Raw genomic sequence first — 7,576 nt, forward strand, 5'->3', positions numbered from 1 at the left:
TTACTTTCTAAGAAGTGTTGAAAAAATATTCACATTAAAAACTTATTACATATTCTGTCTCAAATTAACATGTAAAAACGATTAGGACGAATATACGGACGGTAGGAATGTAGGACGGTAAATGGTAGCTACCATTTCGATTCGTCGAATCGAGTAACATAAAAGTAAGTGAAAAATGATGTAAACATACAAAAATACAGCAGAAAGATTGTCAGCATTGTCTGTGTCCCTGTGCGTAAGAAGATAATTATGATAGTATGACATATTTTGCCACTACTAAAATTATCAACGAGGTAGACCGTAAGTTTTACAAAGTATTTAACGCTTAAAATAGGTTTACGTCATTGTTTGTATAAAAACCCAATAACCCTTAGTTACGCGTACTACTTAGGTCTTTTATACTAAAAATGGAGAATGTAGATGCTTGTTTAATACGTAAATCATGTTATTAAATATTTTCACCAAAACTGGTCAATTGTCATTTCCGTTCCCGCCAAAACAGGATCTTACGCTAATCATAGACTAAATATCCATAGAATATTCTTTTGTGCTAATGTTATATTACTACAAAATAGATTCTCAAATGAATGTATATATATATATTTCAGAATATATATTAGACATTGATGAGGCTTACACGACTTTATTAAATGTAAATAGTAACTAGATAGAAACTTCTAATCTTGAAGCTATAGTACGAACAACTCGCGAACGGGACGCATAGGTCAAAGTTATTAGGTATCCTTACATTTGTAAATTATGAAGACAAAAAAAAAACAAACTATGTAAACAGTGGAGTATCGATAATTTAATTCTTTTCCTGTTTCTTAATCGATAAATTGAATAAAATCAATGTTAAAGGGTCCCCTCGGTTTTTTGATGTTGAAGGAATAGATCTTGACGGAATAGATCTTGAAGAACCTATCTTCCTGTTTTGAACTCTTGGTAATTTGAAATTTATCTCTGATCCCTTGAGTTTCAAATTAACGAGAGTGTACTGTTTAATTGTTGTGTAAACTAGTGGTCAAATGGGCAGGATACTGATCTGATTTTAAGTCTAATAACGTAATTTGAACGCCTGAGAACAGGCTCGAGAGTGTGATGACGGCCTTGAAAGACCTTTCTACATCCCAAGTTGTTCGTTGGTATTGAATACATAAAATATAACAATTTAATTAATCCGTCAAGTAGCAAAGAAATCCTGTTATACCCGTTAATTCCCCTTACTGTAAAATGTCACGTTGACAGCTTGACCGAGAGATACTTAGGTAAGTTAACGACCCCTGCTATTTTTGGATACGATTTGATTATTAAAGTACGATGTATGTCTAAGGTCATTTCACAATGATGGTGATTTTTTAAGTAAAGCTACATTTAACGTTAGAAGACAATATAAGAAAATAATTAGCAATTAATTTTTCTGCTAATAATTAATTAATAACAAAAACTAACCTTAAAATACAATAACTAAAATATTTTATTAAAAGGAGTCCCTTTAGGCAAGGTTCCGAAGATACTAGCAGCGTTCCCCTTTTCAATAGTTAAGAAAACGCGCGACGTTCGTTATCTTGCATTTAATGAAAAATCATCGTATATAATATTTTATGTAAAGATATTTCATTTCGCCAACCTTTTATCAATGCCATGGTTCGAACTACTTTTTGTCCTTTCTACCGCAATCTTACCAGACTTAGGGTTCTCCAAGAAAAGAGCCAGCAACGCATTGCGAGCCCTCTGGCACTGAGTGTCCATAGACGCTATTCTACTAAGAAAACCATATGAATTAAAATTATAGAGTGCTGACAGAATTGTCAAAATTCGTACAGAACTTCGCAAAGTAAGGATTAGAACGCGACAACCGCGTCTTTATTTTAATTGCGATAATCTTTAGTCTTATACATATCGACGTAGGAAAGCACATTTGCTGTAAGTAGACATATTGCAATTGTTCACCAGAGCCAAAAAACTTTATTAATTTCGGAAAAAAATTAATAGTGTCTGACCTATCCATGATATTGCTACCATTTTTGAAACATATATTTATTTAACTGCCAGTCACCATTTGCAATGTAAACTTTTTATCCAAAGTTACTATAAGTACGTGTTTGGCTACTTACAGCAAACAGTTTTTTAAATCACAAACCTTTAAAACGCTGTAACTAAGGAAGAAAAATGTACGCGCGGAAATATTATCAATTTACAGGCGGTAAATATGCTGTATGCAGTACATTTATGTATTTGGGTACTTTCAATTGCAATTCAAGATGTAAGATTAGTTAATAATTATGATTAGATCTAGAAATGCAGTGGGTCATTTGGTAATGTAATGTTTGGTTGAAATAAAATGTTGTAAATGGTAAAAAAAAACTAAATCTGTAGGTTCCCTAAACTTGCTGTAAGTAAACGAATGTAAAAATCACACGTCGCTGAAATGCTGTAAGTAGCGTTAAGTTTTTAAATGGGAAGAAGTAAGTATTTGTAAAGAAAAAAATGCAGTTTTTCTTTTGCTGTAAGTACAAAATGTCTGAAATGACTAGATTTTGGTCTACATACAGCATTTAATCTTGCTAAAAAAAATATAAGTACGGGCGTTTTCAACGGCGTATGTAATTTTTTTTTATCGTAGAGACACAGGACCGAAAAAGGCAGGAAAAAGTCACTTTAGGTATTTTGTCTACTTACAGCAAATATGCTTTCCTACGTCGATATATTGAAATGTTTGATACAAATGATAGTTTATGATTTATTTATTATCTTTAAAAGTATTATTATTAACTATTTCTAACATTGTGGTTTGATAGCGATACATCTGACCATGCTGATAAGACATCCTTGGAGGTTGAGGTCCTCTGGATGGTAATGTAATCTATTTCCTATTTCACGATATTGACCTAGGATATTGGATAAATGAACAGAATTTTGAAGTGACATCTTTCATTGATTTTAAACTCAAGCCATGGTAGTGATATTGCTTTTAATTTAGATTTAAAGCTCGTACTTACTTATAGTTTTTATTATAGTTTTAGGATGAATATTGGTTGATATTTTATTGCATAAATAATAAGGTGCTATTTACTGAGAAAAGATAAAAATTATTTCGTGCGCGCGACGGAAATAATATGATTGTTCCTGTCACACAATATTTTATAGTGGTTCCTGGTGTATTATTTATTTTCATAAAAAATTAAATGTTATTGTAACATTTTTGTTTTATAGTATCCATTTGAACAATCAAGTTTTTTTAATAAAATATGTTTATGATGGAACATAAGATACAGGTATCACTTATCCCACGTCATTAAATTATTAATCCCTACTCATCGGCAAAGAAGACAGAGGGTGTAGGCTGAGAGAAAAAGCCGGCGTAAAAAACTCTCGGTACTCTTTTTAAATAGCAAAAATACGTGGTGATATATATCTGACGCATAATCATTTGAAATTAGGTTCATGTACGCAGTTTCATTTACCCTAAAATTAAGTTGCAAGTATATAATATTATAATTAATGATAATAATGTGTTGGTGGCAGGCTGTTGTTCAGGAGACCACACTATCTCCCTCACTCCGCCGGCTCTACGACCCCTAAAATGTCATACTTCCGAAATCAGAATATTCCGGTGCCAATTTCCGCAAATAGCTGCAGCAGGTCTTTCTCCGCTCTGTCCATCCAGCAGTACATAGGCTGATCTACTGGCCTCCGACCACCAGGCTAAGATAAGGCTTCACCGCTCTTCTTCTCAGAACAAGGCCTCCTGGAAGTTTGGCGAAAGGATGGAGTAGTCTTGCTCTTTCGCGAATTTTGTAAACGTTTTTGACATTCATAAGCATGCCCTAAGACGCATCTAAATTGAATAAACATATTTATAATCATAATTAATCAAATCAAAATCATTTATTCATATAGGTAACACAATGCTTATGAACTTCAAAAAAAAAATACATATTAAATGCTTCTAATTTTACATTTACTGCCAGTTCTCAAATCAATGGTGTAGAAGGGAAGAGACGAAATGGCAATAAACTCTCCGCCATTTTTTTATCGCCAATTTTTTGTTTTGCACAACGTTTGTAAGGAGCTGCAACCATTACACCATGTTCCACATGTCTCAATGGGCCTTGTATTCCCCTATAATGTTGGGGCACAAAACATCACAGCGGTAAACAAAAAATATGCATGCGATATGAATTGGCCGATTAAGAAAGTTAAAAATAAACGGAATGTGTTTGTTGTGAGATACATGTATATTATCGTATACTTATTACGCGCTTCGGATTGTCACGATTTTGGGGCTTCACGGATAATGAGACACCAATTCCGCATATAATCGGATTTAAAAAACAATCGCTTAGTAACAGAGCGGTTTTTTTTAGTATAAGGAAATAAAACAACTCGAGAGTTGTTAATTCATTCTTTAGAGACCTCGCCGAATTGAAATTTTATATTAATATAATTATATTATTATTATGGCATTACTTTTTTTATTATAGAACAGAGGGTAAACGAGCAGGAGGCTCAGCTGATGTTAAGTGATACCGCCGCCATAGGTAGACACTCTCAATGTCAGAGGGCTCGCAAGTGCGTTGCCGGCCTTTTAAGAATTCGTAATATATATTAATAGTGATTTTGAATGTATATAATAATATTTATGACCTTAAGTAAAAAAAATATTTAAGCGAAGCTTTGCAAAAATTACGAAGTGTTGTGTAATCGTTGTGAAATATGGCTAAAAGTTATATTTAAATTTTATTTAACTTCAAATTGATATTGTATATCGTTTTATGTAAATTCTATATTTAAAAATGTATCAAATTTTTCAGTGGCTAGTAAATAATATAAAATATTAATTAAATCTTTGGGTAAATAAAGCCACACTTAGTATGTATAGTCCTATTGGAGCAGCTACAATATCGATCTTATGATTTGTAAAAGGTTGCATCATCGAATGGATAGTAACATTAAACGCGGATAGTAATTAAAAGTAATATTGTGGGTTAAGCATTGATAAAAAAAATCCCAGGTCATGGTCGCTCGTATTAAATGTCAAACTATGTTTTAAGTTATAAGGTTAAGGAGCAGCGACCAGGCAAAATCAAGTTACTGATAAAAAAAAATTTTACATTACAACCTTTTTAGGTCTGGGCCTCAGATTTCTGTGTCTGTTTCATGATCATTTGTTAATCTAATAGGCAAGTAGGTGATCAGCCTTCTTGTGCCTCTTGCACGCCGTCGACTTTTTGGGTGTAAGGCAAGCCGGTTTCCTCACGATGTTTTCCTTCACCGTTCGAGCGAATGTTAAATGCGCACATAGGAAGAAAGTCTGTTGGTGCACAGCCGGGGATCGAATCTACGACCTCAGGAATGAGAGCCGCACGCTGTGGCCAACACTGCTCTTAAGTTACTGATAATAGTAACAAAAGCCCTGATAGGTGAGTACGTAGTGAGTATATTAATACAATGTCCGTTATAGTATATTGTGTCTGGGTTTATTCTAATTTTTTAAAATTCTACTTTTTTTGTGCTCAAAGGATACTTGTATATCATAAGTTTTAAGAATGTAAAGCAATTGTGCTGAATGTTTCCGTTCCCCTACGGCTATTATCGATAAATCTTGATAGGCTTTTCTACGCAGCAATGCTCTCCAAATAACTTAACATAAGGTATGATTGTCAGACGTACTAGATTAAGACTTAGACAAGGTAACTTTAGATAAGCATTACAATTCTTTTTTTAGCTTATAGGGTTTAATTTTTTAATATATAATTTGGGGGACTTGATACTTGACTTGATCAGTCCTAATATACCTAGAAATAACTTTACTTAATACTCAGATAGTAGTCTACAAGAAAATAAATCCTGTTTCTCTGACGACGTCACTTGTTATCGTGTATAACTAGACTTTTTTGAATTCTTCCCTCGGTTACCAAGTGGAAATCAGCTGATACATGAATTGATAATACATATATAATATATGCAGGTCGATATTGGTAAGTTCAACAGGTGAAGGTTGTATAGATGGTATTATGGAATCACTACATATAGAAGTCTTTAATCTAACACTAAATGATCTTTTGACGGGACTAAAAATTATCTTAATTTAAATTAAATATTCTATCCTCGATAATTCGCTGTAAAGCTGTCTTTAAATTATTGTTTTATAAATATTTTAATTCTTACGTAAATATTTTTTCGTAAATAGGACATACAAAATCACGAAACTACTTTATTTATTAATTATTTATGCTATTTACATTTAAAAAAGTTAAAGTTCTATTAATAGCTCGCAATATACAGAAATATTTATGTATACGAGACTTGACTTGACTTGACTTATTGTCAACAGTTTTGTAAAACAAAAATAGTGCACGCATTATTCAGTGTTTTTGTGGTATTGGATTATCATCGCTTCTAGAGGATGTCTTTCAAAGAAAAGAAAGAAAAAGAAGATTTTTTTTTTCATTTTTTTAGAAGCTAGCCTCGTCACTGGCAATTGCAGGATTTTGTTTTATCTATTTATGTAACAATAATAATAAAGCCCGTTTTATTTCCAATCATGACCAAAACAAATTATAATACACAGCTTAGATTATTTTACATTTTTATAATTTTTTTTTTCTTTTGCTTGTTATTCTATATTCTAGCGTCTTTCAGTACCGTCGAACGGAACCCCTTCACGGGTAAAGGCCTCCTCCAGCTTTTTCCAACTGACTCTGTCTATGGCTCTCTTTCTCCATTCATTTCCTGCTACCGCTTCTATTTCTTCTATCCTTTTTTTTGGGCGACCTCTTCTCCTTCTTCCTCTTGGTCCTTTCCATACAGTTGTCTTTAAGGTCCACCTATTATAGGTGTATCTTGCTTTATGCCCCGGCCATTGCCACTTCTGTTTTAGGGCATAATGTAAGGCATTTATAACTTTTGTTCTTCGTCTTATTTTTTCGCTTTTAATTTTATGTATGTTTCTTATTTTAAGTACGCTTCTTTCCATTGCTTTCTGGCATGCTACTAGTTTAGTTTTTATCTATTTATGTAATACCGTTAAATACGAAAGTAGCGATAAAGGGAAACAAAAAGGAAACTGCAGGGTCGATAATGATGAAATTTGGTGAAAATATAATTTATACAAACAACCAAACGAAGAAATGTCGCCAATAAAGTAGTTCATTTTATTATTTATTAATTGCTTTATATACGGAAATGTTTTACGTTAATTTTAATCGAAGTTTGTTCATAAATAATAAGAACATAATAAAACTTTTATAAAAATATGAATAATGTGTTATTGTTTTTTATTTATAAATAATTATATATTTTGTAATTCGCATTCATAACACAGACCTAAATCTGAAGCATATTTTGTCTGTTCTTGCTATAAAAAAGGTACTATTATGATAATAAGCCTTAATTAGATAACGTGAATTTAAATTATGATCGGAGAGTATATGTTACTATTAAAAATATATTATTAATTATTGAAATTTAAGTATTATTTATTGGATACACCATTTGCTTCAAAAAGCATACACACTTTATTATTAATATTGAAGCTTTATTAATGAACTATATAATGTATTAAAGTTAA

This window comes from Pieris napi, chromosome 17 (assembly GCF_905475465.1).
Source record: "Pieris napi chromosome 17, ilPieNapi1.2, whole genome shotgun sequence".
NCBI classification, from domain to species: domain Eukaryota; kingdom Metazoa; phylum Arthropoda; class Insecta; order Lepidoptera; family Pieridae; genus Pieris; species Pieris napi.